At 39.0% G+C, this 17,021-nt stretch overlaps 1 non-coding gene across 1 annotated transcript; it reads right to left on the reverse strand.

The window, feature by feature from the left end:
- Positions 1 to 7,412: 7,412 nt before the first annotated feature.
- Positions 7,413 to 7,894, reverse strand: LOC112167534. The gene is made up of 3 exons (XR_005800868.1): positions 7,778 to 7,894; positions 7,593 to 7,685; positions 7,413 to 7,511 (listed from the first exon to the last, which is right to left on the reverse strand). It is a non-coding gene; the product is annotated as an uncharacterized LOC112167534 (transcript).
- Between the last annotated feature and the right edge of the window lie 9,127 nt (positions 7,895 to 17,021).

Raw genomic sequence — 17,021 nt, forward strand, 5'->3', positions numbered from 1 at the left:
TTATTGATTTATATAGCACGTTTACTTACTTGGAATGGAAAATAATCATGAATCGGAGACAAGTGGAATGGGAGAAGAAATGAATCAGTATTGATTCTGGATGATTGATTCCAAACCCCATCTCCCCCCTTCGTAATCAAATTCATGAATATTCAGGAATCGATTCCTGATAAAGAGGTGAGACCTACACCCATTCCGATTCATTCATGTGCTAGTAAACGCAAGAATTATTTTACCCGGAATCATTCCGATTCCTTATGTGTTAGTAAACACATGAATGTTTTTACTCCGTAATCATTCCCTTCCATTCCAAGTAAGTAAACGTGCCCTAAATGGAGTTCCTTTAAGACAGTAATCCTAGAGCATTTATCTATATTGTTTCTGACAAAGAATAGAAATTCTTATTGTGAGCGGTGTAGAAGACTTTGGCTATTTTAAGTTAGGGTTCATGATTCGTCATTTTTTTTAATTAATTATTATTATTATTATATAAAAAAAAAAACTCTTAGCCCATCCCACCCTTAAATATGTCAGTGAGAATAGAATCTGTGACATTTATAATGTTGGAATTATAACTTACCAACAGATCATAGCCCACCGACATGTTTCGTCATTTTATATATTCAAGTCTTGTTTATGATTTATATTATATATATATATATATATATATATCATGTACTAGTGTAAAATACTGAACATTCTCAAATTCTTAAAGTAAGGAGGTCCTCGCTAGAACAAGCCTCTATATATAGAGGGAGAATCTAGAGAGGACCTCTTTAAACTTGAGAAGTGAGGATATTTTTATTTATAGCGTGTAGTTTAATAATCTAGACCATTCATTGTCTAGTTACATACATACATATGAATCATACAAAAAATTAACCAAATCGAAAAACATTTAACCACTTAATTAGCACAATGTTAGTTTTAATTTTATCTAACGAACTATATTTGTTTACAAGATTTTGAATGACCAAATGATTATCGATTTGGTTGATTTTTTGTAGACATTATTTTTGCATAGGAATCTAAAGGATCAATGGTTGAAATTATTAAATTATATCATATACTAGTGTAAAATAGTGCAAAATTCTCAAATTCTTAAAGTAAGGAAGTCCTCTCTAGAACGGGCCTCTCTCTATATATAATATCTATGATTTTTGTGAATAATCCTAATCAAGTTTATTTTAGCTATAAATTACAGTATGCACTTTATTTAATAACCCTAAAATCAGAAAATAAAATTTGAAATTACCCTAATTTCTCTAAACATGGATAATCCATAGAATTAAGAAGGACAAAGCTAACTTTAAGAAGTTCAAGAATTCAGTAGAGAGGCTCATTATATTACAAATTGTTAAGCAAGAGGGATTATATATATTTTTGATGTGAGATACTTAGAACTTAGTTCATCTGATTAACTCTAACTTCTGTCACGATTGTATAGTTCGTCGATTAATTACCACACCGGATGCAGTTAAGCTAGTGATCGATTAACCCTATTTCAAAATAAAATCCAGGATAACACATAATTCAGTAAATGAAACGTTATTTTGTATTGGAATAAAGCAGTAAATAAAACATGAATTATGAGATATGCATGTGTTGACATACCAGCTGGTACAATATATATGCACTCACGCTGTATATGGGACTAGTACTATTTAAAGTGTTTGAAAAGGAGCAGGAAACATTGAAGAATAGAATAGGTATAATGGTATATACATACTATGTATTACATAGGGAAATGGTGGGTTAATAAACTTCCCGAGGAATTGCTACCTCAAAGAAAATCTTGTCACTGACGGATCATATGAATTAATAATTGGCCTCCAGCAATCATCTGGTATAATATATAAGTTAGAAACTGAAATATATCTAGATCCTGAACTCTATCAATTTCTAAGGGAAATTCTACGGTACCTGTATATATGTGATACACTCATTTACAGATCTGACAACAATTTTGTTGTCATTGTGGTAAATAAAGTTATTTTTTGGGTAATTTTAGTTCTATTACAAATAATTACTCCACCTACGATATTTTTACAAGTTTATGAATAAATTGTTGTCGATGTAGTAACTTGGTTCAATTATATGTAAATGTGTAAAACAAATGTGATAACTTTGTTGTTAATGTTGTAAATTTGGTTCAACTAAATTGTAATTTTAGTTCAATTAGATGTAAATGAGTGTATGATAAACATCCAAATACTCTAGACAATCCCAATTTCTAACAATCCCAATTTCTAAATTTAAGAAAGGTCTGGAACTTAAGGTCTAGAACTTTCTGGGGTTTCTGCCGATGGCCAACAAGATAAATTGCTGAATTTTACGACTTACTAGAAGTCCCACATGGGCTTGTGTGTCGTCACTTAATTTTCTGTTTCTTAGCCGATTAATCATAGATATATTTTTGGGGCAATTCTATGTAGTTACATATAAATAAGCAGACATGAAGATTTGACAGAATCTACATAATGTTTGCGATTGGTGGGTAGTAGATCGACAGTGATCTGGATGAAGAGAGATAAAACATACTATATTATAATTCAAGAAAAGTGTTGAATAAGCAGCCGAATAGATTTTCGAAATTGGAAAATGATCTGTAGTCTAATCGCAGAAGTGTCACCCTTAATTAATTTTGACATTTTCATATGTAACCAAGCCTAGCCTTTTAGATTCGTTTACAAACATTTCCTCCGATACAAGATTCAAAGTGTTATTATGAGCTAAATTTACCATATAATTGCCTACTGCCCTATACTCACCCGCCCCTTGAATTTCGACCCTGTCTGAAGGTCTCACCCCCGACAACGCACAACTTGAAGATTGAAGCTTCCATATATATGGGGACACAAGACAGATACTGAACGTAAAAACTAAACAGCATTTGATCGAATAGTTTGGTATGCATTGGAGCCGCTCCTGTACAAAGCTAGCTAGGACAAGATTTGTATATATGCTTACTTTCCACTGAAACGGTAGCTACAATTCTGCAAAGTTAAGCCCTACAAAATTTCCGACTTTCCGAAGCATATGGGAGAAAAGAATAACAGAACAAAACACACAATGTTAAAATGTTCGCTACGTGTCCAGACTCAAGAGCTAGCAGACAATGGGTGGTCCTCTCTGATCATCTTAGTGGCGACTGCGCTGACAGGAATTATAGACATCGCCCACTAGACTATATGGGAATTTTAATTAGGGTTTCGTTCTGTTGAAAACGACATGTACGTAATTCATCTGATTCCCTCTGCTTTCCCGGTCGTGGTTCTCCTTGGTCGGCGGCAGCTGAAGGCGACTAGTCTGGTTTGGCTTATTCGTTGTGATACTGAAGTCTGAAAGTGAAAGCTACGGCTACAGGGAGTGGGCGGATGACAGTGTTCCATTTCATAATGAAAAGGTTTAAAACTTTCACTCATTCCAAAACAAAAGAGGTCTAGAACTTTCTAAACATTTTTACTAACGGATCTACGAAGAAGACTTACTAAATCCCTAGGGCCACTCGTAAAATATCAAATTAAAAAGCTTGGGAGTTGGCATGACCAGCAGGGTTTGAGCATCAATTCAACTTCAAATCAGTTGTTATGATTGGTGAAAAGACGCAAAACCTCTTACCTTGTAAAACCTTTCGGTTATTTCATTGATACAATTGTCAAAGTTTCTATAAACTTTCAACCAATTAGTATGTATCATGAGTAGACGTGTGATCTTTAGGCCTAAAGATGTGAACAACATATTCCAATACCATAATTCCAACAATATATATATATATATATATATATATATATATATATATTCCGCTTTGAAATTAAGTGTGAACTTTGAGTTTTGGGTCGCTTTTCGGTCACATATTCACATCTCGATCGTTCAGTTTTTAGGTACTAGTGTATAGATCATCTCTGCAAATTTTCAGCCAAATTGATGATCGTTAAAGCATTTATTCTTGCCTTAAAGCTAGTACGGATCACGTTGATAGATTCAGTCCGTCGATTGGTTTAAGCGAGTTAGATACCTTAACGATCATTCTATATATTAGTACCTAAAAACTGAATGGTTGAGATGTGGATATGTGACAGAAAAGCGACCCAAAACTTGAAGTTCACACTTTAATTGCAAAGCGGAACTCCGCTCTTGATAGGATCTGATATACAGATTTTATCCAGAGCGTAAATCCGCTTTGAAATTAATGTGTGAACTTCGAGTTTTGGGTCGCTTTTCGATCATATATCCACATCTCGACCGTTCAGTTTTTAGGTACTAGTGTATAGATCAACTCTGCAAATTTTCAGCCAAATTTGCAACTTGAACCGTACTAGCTTTAAGGCAGTTATCAATGCCTTAAAGATCATCATTTTGGCTGAAAATTTGAAGAGCGGTTATCTATATATCTATAGATATATCCTATTTAGAGCGGAGATCTACATCTCGACCGTTCAGTTTTTAGGTAGTAGTGTATAGATCATCTCTGAAAATTTTCAGCCAAATTGATGATAGTAAAGGTATCCAACTCGCTTAAACCAATGGATGGACTAAATCTGTCAACCTGAACCGTCTAGCTTTAAGGCAGTTATCAATGCCTTAACAATCATCATTTTGGCTGAAAATTTGCAGAGATGATCTATACACTAGTACCTAAAAACTGAACGGTCGAGATGTGGATATGCGACTGAAAAGTGACCCAAAACTCGAACTTCACACGATTAATTTCAAAGCGGAGCTCCGTTCTGGATAGGATCTGTATATATATATATATATATATCAAAATCAATTCATGATGGATGACAAGAGTTAATACTTAAAACATTTTGTGCAAGTTCTTACATAGGGACACTTTTCTGAATCCTAATTCAAATTATTGACTTCAGACCTATCCTCGTGAGTGGTAATTGAGAATGTTAATTATTATTCGGTTACATATGTTGATATAAGTAATATTACTTATAGGTCAAGGAACCTAAATAATAAAGAATAAAGGATCCTATGAATTTCCTTTTTCTTTTACATGAAACGGTCTATATGATGTGTTAGCTAGTATTAGGATTCATGGGTTGAATTAAGAGCGATTCAAAAGAATTTAAATAACGTCTGCAATCGCTGAGGGTGATCCGGGAGAGCAATGTTTAATATAATCAATGAATTGTTGAATAGATCGATCGAGGGAAACAGAATACACTTTTGGAATGAAACCAAATAGAAAATACTGATGGATCGAAGATGAACCTCTGAAATCCACAACTCGAAGATTGAAGATTTTACATACTTTGGTCCACATGGCATGTAATGAACGTAAACACTAAAATCAATTCGATCAAATTATTGGATGGAGGATTGGACTCACTCACTGCACAATTGGCAAAGAACCAGTAGTGGTCTGCTTTCCGCCGAAAGGCCCGAAACGTAACGTCTGGAAACGCCAAAGTTCCCGATGCATGTGGAGAGACGGAGACAGATAAATATGAGAATTTCAATTAGGGTTTTCTTCCAATAAAGAACGTACGTGTCACTCTTTTGTTGACTCATTCTTGTCCAGGTGAGCTTTTCTTTTGCCTCTTTTTTGTTTGATGACATCACTCGCTGCCTCATGCACACCCAGATATATACACCCATATGAGACATGATCGACTAACCAACTAAACTACAAAATTGAATATAAAGATATTATAGTTTGTTTCGTCGTTTAGTACATACTATTAAGCAAGCTTTAATCATAGAGTCAGTCACAGTCCAAATAACACAAGCTAGCTCATCTGCAAATAGAAAAAGAAAAAAAAGAAAAAGAAAAACATTTGAGTCTGAAGATAGAACCCTAATATAAAATAATAATCAGAGTCAAAGTTTAATGAGGAAAAAGATGCGTCATTACTACTAAGTTGTGGTTTACTTGCTTTATTTCTAAGTTTTGCATGGTTGGTATAAGTATACGTACGTAGGACCTTTTTTTCCTATTGGAAAACGCCAGATACGTATAGGCCAACTAAATTTTTTTTTGGGAAAATGATCCAACGGTACCTCGCCTTTTCTTCCTTATAACTTTTGATACCTGACAAAAAAAAAAATCAATACGGTACCTGAGGTTCTTTGCCCGACCGAAGATTGATACATATGACCGTTACCTCCGTTACGGAGCTTGCCAGCTGACAATTTTAGAAGGGCATTTTCGTCCATTCATATATTAATTAATTTTTTTTTGAGTATATTAATCCATTCGTCCATTTGTTGAGTATTGAAGACCACAGTCTTGCAGTCGGGGAGGATGCTAATGGAAGCTGGTGGCAGGAGAAACTTCTGTCCCCTCCAATTAACGGTTGCTTCCATGGTCGAGTGATTATTTGCTATGAAAGCAGCACACTCTGTCCCTGGTTTCTCATAGAAACGAACCTACAAGTTAAAAAGAAGAAGAAAAGCTGGAACCTATCAGTGACAAATTTCTTCTTGTTCTTCCTTCCTTTCTACAATTTATAATGGGGTGTTTCAGATACTTCACCTCAGTTTCTTCCCCCAACCTTTGGTCTCCGGGAGTTCCAGTAAGCAAAGTTTTCTTGCATAGATTTATAGCCTTGTGCAAGTCCTTGAGGTGACTCCATTTCGGGTCCCTTTGCAAAGCTGTATCATATATAATCAAATCAATAACCAAATGTTGGGTCACAGTACAGATTAAAGAATGAATTTAATTAAGATCCTTAATTACCATATTCATCGAGAGGAGCCTCATCGTAGTAACGAGTTGTTGTGAAAACAACACTCGTTCTTCCAAAATTTGTTCCACCATGGTACTGCAAGTAGAGTAACAACATAACGTGTGCTTAACCTATATACCATTATGTGTCTATGCCATTGATGGTTTTCTAAAAAGTTGTAGCTGTGGCTCTTTAGTTGTTACCATATAGTAGTTGGTTAGAGCCCCACCCTTGGAGAAAAACCGAGCAGCTGAAAATGCAATGTCTTCTGCTGCTCTTTGTGAAGGAGGGTCACCAAATACTCGGTACCTGTATTGATGAAAAGAAGGAGAAAGATGTACGTTCAGCAGAAGATATTGAAAGGGATTGATAGACGTTGCTAAGGAATTTATGTACTCACTGAGCTGTCCAATTCTCAGTCCATAGAGCAGGCTTGTTGGGTTTGTTAGGTCCTGAAAAAGTATCTCCACAATGCCTTCCGTTGCAAGTATTAATCTGTACAGGAATCAAATTTTTTCAGATCGAAGGTCCCGACAATAACAATAATAAAACGAGTAAATGGACCACATTGTAATCTCATTATAGTCCTACACTTATTGAAGATCTGGTCTATAGATGTGGTCTACCTAGTATTTCTCTTCATTCTTTGTTCGACTACAACAAACTTGCAACTCAATTACTTACCACTGGATCAGGAGCATCCTTTTGCTTGCACATGATCCATGGCACTCTAATATTCTGCCCAACTGCTAGCTTTGCTGCCCACTGCACATATGTATCTCCCAACTCTCTATATGCAAGTTGGATTTGATTGTACTCATTTTCAATCTGTTTCAATCAAGTATAAATCAAAGCTTGATCATTTAGCCAAAATAAAAGATCAGGGAAGATTAATAAGGGTCTATAAACCTGAGCTAAGATGATTGGACCTCCTTGTGGAGCAAATAGCTTTTCATCCTTCATCATCTTCATTATCTTGTTCACATATTGCTCCATGTGTTTCTGCAAAGCATATTTATATTCAAAGCATCATGTAATTGTGCACATGATTGTACTAATAAGATTTGAAATTGAATCAATTGATCAATTAGTACCTTGTATGGTTCATTAACTGATCGGAAAGTGACTCCTTGCTTATCAGTTCTTCTTTCTTACTTCTTCATTTCAATCATCCTTGAGAGCTAGCTGCAACAACAAAGAGATCTTGCCCCACTTCCACTTTGAACCATCTTCTTCAAGTTTCAGTCAAGAGAGAGAATCCAGACACACCTTATAAGGGCCAACCCAAATCATCAAATTTCAAACCTCTAGTTATCTTTCTGGGTTTCTTTCCACCTTTGCTTTCTGGGTTTTCTTCCCCAATTTGATTCCAATCTCATCCCACCTAGTTAGACTTGAAACTAAAGAAAAATCAAACTCTTTCTAGCTACTTCTTCTTCTTCCCCTCTGCTTTTGTAAATCACATATGAAGCCGAGAAGCATCAAGATTCCATTTTCGTTTCCGGTGCCGGAGCCGATGGCGCCGAATCTCATTCCAAGGTTGACAAGAACGATCAAGAATCTGAGTTGGGTCCTTCTGGTATGGTGCTTGATCGATACACTTTTCAAACCCAAAGACTTCCATTTGAATCTCTTTGATTTGAAAATTTCTCAGAACTATGACTAGAAGGCAAGAAAGAAATTAATCAGAATTCAAGTCCTTCCTTTTCTTTTCGGCAACAGAGACTACACATTCATCATACTCTGCCCAAATTTGAAACAACACAGATAATCAAGCATAACCTATCACCCAAATTTTCATCTTTCTATAAATCAAGCATAACCAACAACCAAAGTAGTTGAATTTGCTTGCACTGAATTAAAATTGGGACAGATACATTCATTGCAAAAAGATGGAACTGTTGCCCATGTCCTCTTGGAGGCCCGTGGAGGACATGGGCTGCGGCGGCGATCGAGTTGGACTCGGTGGTGGGTCGGCGGGAAGGCTCTGTGGAGAGAGAGAAAAGTGGTGGCGGTGAGGTGAGCCCAGTGGAGGAGAGGGCCAGATTAGGAGGACGACGGAGCCTCTCCTCTGCTTCGATCTCCTCTCTGATCTCATCTCCGCCGTCGTCGAAGAGCCCAAGGTCCATCTGCATATGCTATTAAGATTGAACTCTTCGTTGATAATTGGATGAAGTTCTGTTTCTTTGTAGTTTTTGCTATGGAAAATGGATTTGATTTGTGTTATTGTGGAAATGGTGAACTGCAGGAGTCGATGGGCAGCCATGGGAGTGGAGAAGAGGAAGAAGGAGAATAGAGGAGGAAGAATTGAAGGAGAACATAAATTAGGACAAAAGAAAAGAAAAAAAAGAACAGAGAGAGAGAGAGAGAAAAGAGGAAAAAAAAATTAATTAATATACGAATGGACGAAAATGCCCTTCTAAAATTGCCAGCTGGCAAGCTCCGTAACGGAGGTAACGGCCTTATGTACCAATCTTCGGTCGGGCAAAGAACCTCAGGTACCGTATTGATGTTTTTTTTTAGTCAGATACCAAAAGTTATAAGGTGGAAAAGGCGGGATACCGTACAGACAATTTTCCCTTTTTTTTTTGGAATAAACTAACATCTTTTTCTTAAGCAAGAAAAATCCTTCTGTGATGAGAGAGAGCCACGCTTTCCATAGTGGAAGGTAATTAGCTTGTCTTTCTTTCCTAATTAAGAAATGGTACGTGTAGCTCTCCTTGGTGAAACACACTTATGTAGACCAACCGGGAAGAAGGATTATTCCCTAAAACGTATGCAAATTAAATTAAGGGTTTTTGTCCATTTACCCCATTTTTAGAGATTTTTTTCTCACTTACCCCATTAAGTTTTTTTAATTCCCTCTTACCCAAAACACTCTAATAATGAGGTCTTCCCTAATACCCCATTAAGATTTTTTGTTAATGCCATTTTACCGTTACCTTTGTTACTTAGAGAGAGAGAGAGAGAGAGAGAGAGAGAGAGACAATAGGGGACTTCGCCGGAGCCCCGTTACCGGTCGCCGGAATCCTGCTAACTTTCGCCGGATTCTGGTAACTGGTCGGCAGAATCCGGTCACCAGCGGCCGCCCAACGGACTTTTCTAAAAACCTCATCGGAAAGGTTTGTTGCCCCCATAGACATCTATTGCCCCCCAATAGAGGGGCAATAAAGGTCTACTGCCCCTATAGAGGGGCAATAGACCTCTATTGTCCCCCAATAGACGTCTATTGGCCCCTAATAGGACTTTCAGTCGCCAAAATGAGAACTAGTCTCCCTAAATTTAGACAAATAAAACTTTGATTACAGAAAAAAAACAAGGAGATTACATCAATTCAAAGCGTCTATTACTCCCAATAGACATCTATTACCCCCAATAGACATTCAAAACTTTTTTTTTTCATTTCCTTCTGCCCCATTACTTAAAAAAAAAAAAAAATCTGATTTGGGCACCCAGAGAACCAAATTAGAGGAAACCCAGAAATCTGGTCAGATGTCACCGGTGGCCGTGCTTGCTGCTCGCTTTGATCCTCGAAATGCTAACATAGGCCAAGAGTGAAGGTCTTTGCCAGGGCTCCAATGTCTCCTCCTCAACTTGGACAACACCTCCACGTCACCGGTGCCGCCGACTTCTGGTCTGGGACCGATCTAAAGATAGAGAGACTGGCCACCAAATCGGAGCAAAAATGCTAATATAGGCCAAGAGTGAAGGTCCCTGCCAGGGCGCCAATGTCTCCGGCTCAGCCTGGACAGCAGCTCCATGTCACCGGCGTCGCCGACTTCTAGTCTGTGGTCAATCTGAAGATAGAGAGACTGGTCTGGAGTCGATGTGGAGAGAGAGAGAGAGAGAGAGAGAGAGAGAGAGAGAGAGAGAGAGAGAGAGAGAGAGAGAGAGAGAGAGAGAGAGAGAGAGAGGAGACAAAGTGACATGGCTGTAATTCTTTAATTGAGTTGAGGGTAAAATAGTCATTTGACATAAAATTGTGTATGTGGGAACAAAAATATGTTATTACTTACGGGGGTAAGTAGGTCCCGTAAGTAGGATAATTTTTGTTTATTTTAGTGTTTTTGATCAAGAACCCTTAAATTAATCCTCTATTCTAATTGGTAGTGAAGATTTAACTCCAAAGGCATAGAGCCATAGACAAAATATATCCAAACTAGTTTGTGCGGATCAATCAAACTCAGATTCTTAGTTCACTGTCCAACCCGCCAACTAAGTAGAAGTAGCCAAGAAGGCATGCGTCAGTTAATAAAAAGTTAGAATCCCTGCCTATTCTCAATAACACCATGATTTTTAAACAATATATGTCGCGTATTCTAAACTTAGCAGCTAGCTAGTTGATGTGAACATGCATGAATGCAATTTTTGAATATTATACTATCAATGAAATTCATTAGTTGCCAGAATGTAGCTATTACTCATAAGGATAACATGTTCAAATTGTCATAACTACTCAAACAAGACGAGATTTAGAGAGTGAATTGTTTGATATCTTATTCATCTCACAGTGGATGTATATAGAGAGGATTACAAGAATATAACAGGCAAGTACTAACTACAGAATAATTACAATATATTCTATTCCTAATATTAACCCATGACTCACGCTAACACTCCCCCTCAAGTTGGCGCATACACATCATGTCCAACTTGCTTAGTGAGTCATAAAACGCCTTCCTAGAGACTCCTTTGGTAAGTATATCTGCAAGTTGCTCTTCTGTTGGAACAAAAGGAAAGCTAATAATTTTGGCATCTAGCTTCTCCTTTATAAAGTGACGATCAACCTCCACATGCTTAGTACGATCATGTTGTACTGGATTCTGTGATATGTCAATGGCTGCCTTGTTGTCACAATACAACTGCATAGTACTTTTGATTTTGAAACCCAGATCACGTACCAGATTTCTCAGCCACAGCAATTCACACACTCTGTGAGCCATACCTCTATACTCGGCCTCAGCACTAGATCGTGCCACAACTTTCTGTTTCTTACTCTTCTAGGTAACCAAATTACCTCCCACAAAGGTAGAGTAACCTGATGTTGACCTCCTGTCTGTAATATTTCCAGCCCAATCTGCATCTGTAAAGCCACAAACCTCAAGGATGTTGTTGTGTCTAGAAAACAATACTCCCCTTCCTGGAGCTGACTTCAGGTATTTCAAAATTCTCATAACAGCATCCATGTGACTTTCACTCGGGTTGTGCATGAACTGACTTACCACACTCACTGCATATGCAACATCTGGTCTAGTATGAGCTAAATAAATCAAGCATCCAACTAACCTCTGATAGCGAGCTCGATCAGTAGGTATCTGATCTGGGTACTCAGCTAAACAATGATTCTGCTCAATAGGAGTATCAATAGGTCTGCAATCCAACAAACCTATCTCTGTTAGCAAGTCAAGAACGTACTTCCTCTGACACAGGTAGATCCCTTCTCTCCCCCTGGCTACCTCAATTCCTAAGAAGTACTTAAGTTCACCCAAGTCCTTCATCTCGAACTCAGAGGCTAGCTGTCTCTGCAGACTATCCATCTCAACCGTATCATTGCCAGTGATTACCATATCATCCACATAAATAATTAGAGCCGTTACCTTCCCTTGTTGATGCTTGAGAAATAAGGTATGATCTGAGTTGCTCTGTTTGAAACCAACCTTCCGCATGAACTGTGAAAATCTCCCAAACCAAGCACGAGGCGACTGTTTGAGACCATATAGAGACTTTCTCAATTTGCATACAAAATCACCAGGAGAAGCAACTATATACCCAGGTGGAAGGCTCATGTATACTTCCTCGGCTAACTCTCCATGAAGAAATGCATTCTTGACATCAAACTGTCGGAGTGGCCAGTTTAAACTAGCAGCAAACGATAGCAGAACCTGAATAGTGTTCATCTTGGCAACAGGAGCAAACGTTTCATCATAGTCAATACCATATGTCTGAGTAAACCCCTTTGCTACAAGACGTGCTTTGTATCGATTCACTGATCCATCTGCATTATGTTTCACAGTAAACACCCAACGACAGCCTACAGCCTTCTTGCCTTGTGGTGGAGGCACAAGTTGCCAAGTATTGTTCTTCTGCAACGCCTCCATCTCTTCATCCATTGCCTTCCTCCACTTTGGATCCCCCAATGCATCCTGCACTCTGTTAGGTACTGATACAGCAGATATCTGATTCACAAATGATTCATATGACTTAGACAACCTCCTAGTGGACATATAATTGGCTACTGGATATTTTGATTTGGCAGTAAGAGTAGGTTCATATCTTTTGGCTGATTGACCTCGAGTGGTCCTATTTGGTAACACATATTGCTCAACATTAGACTCACTATTGCTAGTACTAGTGGGTGGACATACCTCAAATGAGTGATCTTCAGTACCAGGGAGTTGTGGGTCAGGGGTAGAAGTGATGGCAGTAGGGGCAGTTGTGTCTTCAACTGAAACTGGTGTCTGGATGTCTGGAGTTTCTGCTTCTGGAAGTGATGAGCCAATGCTCTCAACTGGATCCGTCAAAGTACCTCCTGTTTGTGTGACTTCTTCTCCGCTTTCTGATTCCTCCCCCTCTCCATGATAATGATATAGCTCTTCAAAATATGAATTCTCCCCCTGAAGAGCTGTATCGGAGGAGGAAAAATAACTCATGTCCTCAAAGAAAGTAACATCCATAGTGACATAGTACTTTCTGGTTGGTGGATGATAGCACTTGTACCCTTTCTGATAACCTCCGTAGCCCACAAACACACACTTAAGCGCTCGGGCATCCAACTTAGACCGCTGATTTTTAGGAATATGGACAAAAACAACACAACCAAAGACATGAGCTGGCAGATTATGAAAGGAAGGTAAGGAAACATGAGAGGCAAGAACCTTAAATGGAATTTTCCCATGAAGAACACTAGATGGAAGATGATTGATAAGGTGGGAGGAAGCATGAATAGCATCGCCCCAAAGATACTTAGGCATATGAGCACTAAAGAGTAGGGCACGAGCCATATCAAGTAAATGACGGTTTTTCCTTTCAGACACTCCATTTTGCTCTGGTGTTTGTGGACATGTGGTTTGGTGAACAATCCCATGGGTTTTGAAAAACTCTTGGAAAACATGATTAACATATTCTCCTCCATTGTCAGAACGAAGGACTTTAATGATGCTATGGTATTGTGTTTGAACAAGGGTACGAAAAGTTTGAAAAGCTGGAAAGACTTCATCTTTGGTTTTAAGAAGAGCAACCCATGACAATCTCGTACAATCATCAATAAACAACACAAAATATCTCATACCGGACACAGTGGGTTCTCTAGAAGGTCCCCAAACATCAGAATGAATCAACTCAAAAGGAATAACACTTTTATTAGAAATACTAGGAGAATAAGTAGCACGATGACTTTTGGCCAAGACACATGTTTCACAATGTAAAGCAGACTCATCCACACCAATAAACAGAGTAGGCATGGTTTTCCTCATAAGACTAAAAGATGGATGCCCTAAACGGCGATGCCACAACCAAATTTCACTTAGCTTGTCAGAATTCGAAGTCAAAGCGGCGCAGGACGGTGCTCTTGGTTTCTCCCCTGTGTATGTCTGATCCAGATGGAACAATCTGCTCCTCAGATGCCCCCGACCAATTAACTCCCTGGTGAGAAGATCCTGAAAAATCACATACATAGGATAAAAGGTTACGGAGCATTTAGACTCAGCATTCAACTGTGGAACAGATATCAAATGATGAGACAAGTCAGGTACATATAACACATTATGAAGTTCTAAAGTGGAAGTAATACGCACGGACCCTGACCCTAACACAGGAAAGGCCTCACCATTGGCATTGGTGACATAGGACACTGGTGGGGTAGACAACTCAGTAAAATATGATTTATCATAAGTCATATGGTCAGAGGCACCAGAATCAATAATCCATGTATCAGAACCAACAAAGTGAGAAACCTTTAAAGTCATACCAATTTTACCTCGATTAGCTATAGAGGCTGTAGGAGTAACTCCACCTGCTGTATGATGATCCTGGCCAACCACGCCATAGAAATCTTATTCTTGGATCAATTGAATAGCAGCTGCTTTTAACTTAGGATGATAGCCTTGCTTTTTAGGTTTAAGGTGTGGGTTCAACTTCCAACAAGTCTCCCGAACATGCCCAAGGTCGTTGCAATAAGAACATTGAGGACGAGTGCGGTTGGTGAAGCCTTGTGGGAAACCTTGCTGAAGAAGTGGGGCTGAACTCTGCTGATGAAGGAAAGGTGCCGGTGACTTAGCCTGAATGGCTAGGCTAGATACTTCAACCTGTACATGTTTGACACTTTCCTGCTGAGACTCATCCTTGCGGATGTATGTAAAAGCCGTGTTCAAACTAGGTTGGTCTGTCATTCTGAGCAACTTCCCCTTGGCACTGGTATGCTTCTCATCAAGCCCTCTCAAGAATACATGAACCCTTTCTAGCTCTTTCTCCTTCTGGTACCACACAAGATCTTCCTGATTCTTGATCTTGCAAGGACGCTTCTGATCAATTTCAGCCCATACATTCTTCAGCTTGGTGAAATACACAGCGACTGGTTGCCCATTCTGGTGCATACTAACAGCTTTACACATCAACTCATGAACCTATATAAAATCAGACTCGTTGGTATACAAATCCCCTAATGTCTTCCATATTGCCTCAGCAGTTTCACATTCTTCCACCATTTGTAGCACATCATCAGTCATGGCTCGAAATAGAATTGACATTACAAACCCATCATCATCTTCCCACTTAGCATAGGCCTCCACATCATCTTCCCTAGGAGCCTTGATTGTTCCAGTCACATGCCCCATTTTGTGGATTCCACGGAGATAAACTGACATAATTTTCTTCCATGTTCGGAAATTGGTACCAGTGAGTTTGGTACCCCCGAAAGAACCACCTTCTGAGCTCTTGACAGAGACCTCAACCTTCTGCACCTCATTGACCTTAGAACTTTGACTGTCATCACCACCTATTATAATAGTACAATAGTAAAAAACACACAAATCTCAAAGTATGCAGCGGAAATAAGAACAAAAACAGCTCCAAAAACAATAACAGATTCTTTTTTTTTTTTTTTGGAACCTGTTGAAGAGAGTTGACAGTTGACCGAGTTGAGTTAACTGGGTCGAGTTGACTGAGTTGGGTCGACTGGGTCGAGTTGACCGAGTTGAGTCGACTGGGTTGAGTTGCTTACTGCCGTGCTAGGCCGGAGAGTGGAGCAGATGCAGGAGGTGGGTCGTCTGGGCACGGGAGCAGACGCCGGAGGTGGACGGTCTGGGCACGGGAGCAGCAGATGCAGGAGGTGGGTCGTCTGGGCACGGGAGTAGACGCCGGAGGTGGACGATTTGGGCAAACGGATCTGGAGAATCGATCTGGAATCAAGGGACGAAGCCGGCAACTGGATCTGAACGGCGGAAAACGGTGGCGGTCTGGACTGGAGACGAAGCCGGTCTGGATGGGGAAGGAGGCGACGAAGACCAGTCTGGAGGTCGGAACGCCGTCGTGGTTGGTTTGACACAGGGTCGGTCTCTAAGGAGACGAAGACCAGATAACCAATAGAGGACGACAAAATCAAACCTAAACAAAGTGGTTTGGTTCTATACCAATTCCTCTGAATGAGACAAAAAGAACTAAAGAGACAAAGTCCTTCCAGATCTTTGCTCTGATACCAACTCAAACAAGACGAGATTTAGAGAGTGAATTGTTTGATATCTTATTCATCTCACAGTGGAGGTATATAGAGAGGATTACAAGAATATAACAGGCAAGTACTAACTACAGAATAATTACAATATATTCTATTCCTAATATTAACCCATGACTCATGCTAACATAATTGACTACCAAGAAGTCTGTACAAAAGATCTTAATAAGAACTTGGACATCTAAAAGAAAAGGCCAGGGATCTAGCCCCTGGCAATTTGATCACAATGACATGTAGCTTAACTGACTACCAAGAAGTCTGTGGAAAAGATCTTAAGAACGTGGACGTTTAAAAGAAAAAGCAAGGGATATGACCAAACAAATACTAGGGTCTAGCCCACGTACGGTAAAATGTCAAGTATCTATGAGAAAGTTAATTAACTAAACAGAATAAGCTTTAGGAACTCAGTGGCCTAGAAGCTGCCCAGGATTGCCGCAGCTAGAAACATACTTGCTACAATAGAATCCAAGTATAATTGGCGTTTGAGTCAAAATATGAGGTTTTACTATCTGCTGAGCTAGCGTATGCATCATAAGAAATGGCGACAACTAAGAGGGCAATGAAAAAAAATTTGAACTTAGTAAAACAAGATATATAGGTCATACAAATTA

The sequence above is a fragment of the Rosa chinensis genome, chromosome 5 (assembly GCF_002994745.2).
Source record: "Rosa chinensis cultivar Old Blush chromosome 5, RchiOBHm-V2, whole genome shotgun sequence".
NCBI lineage: Eukaryota > Viridiplantae > Streptophyta > Magnoliopsida > Rosales > Rosaceae > Rosa > Rosa chinensis.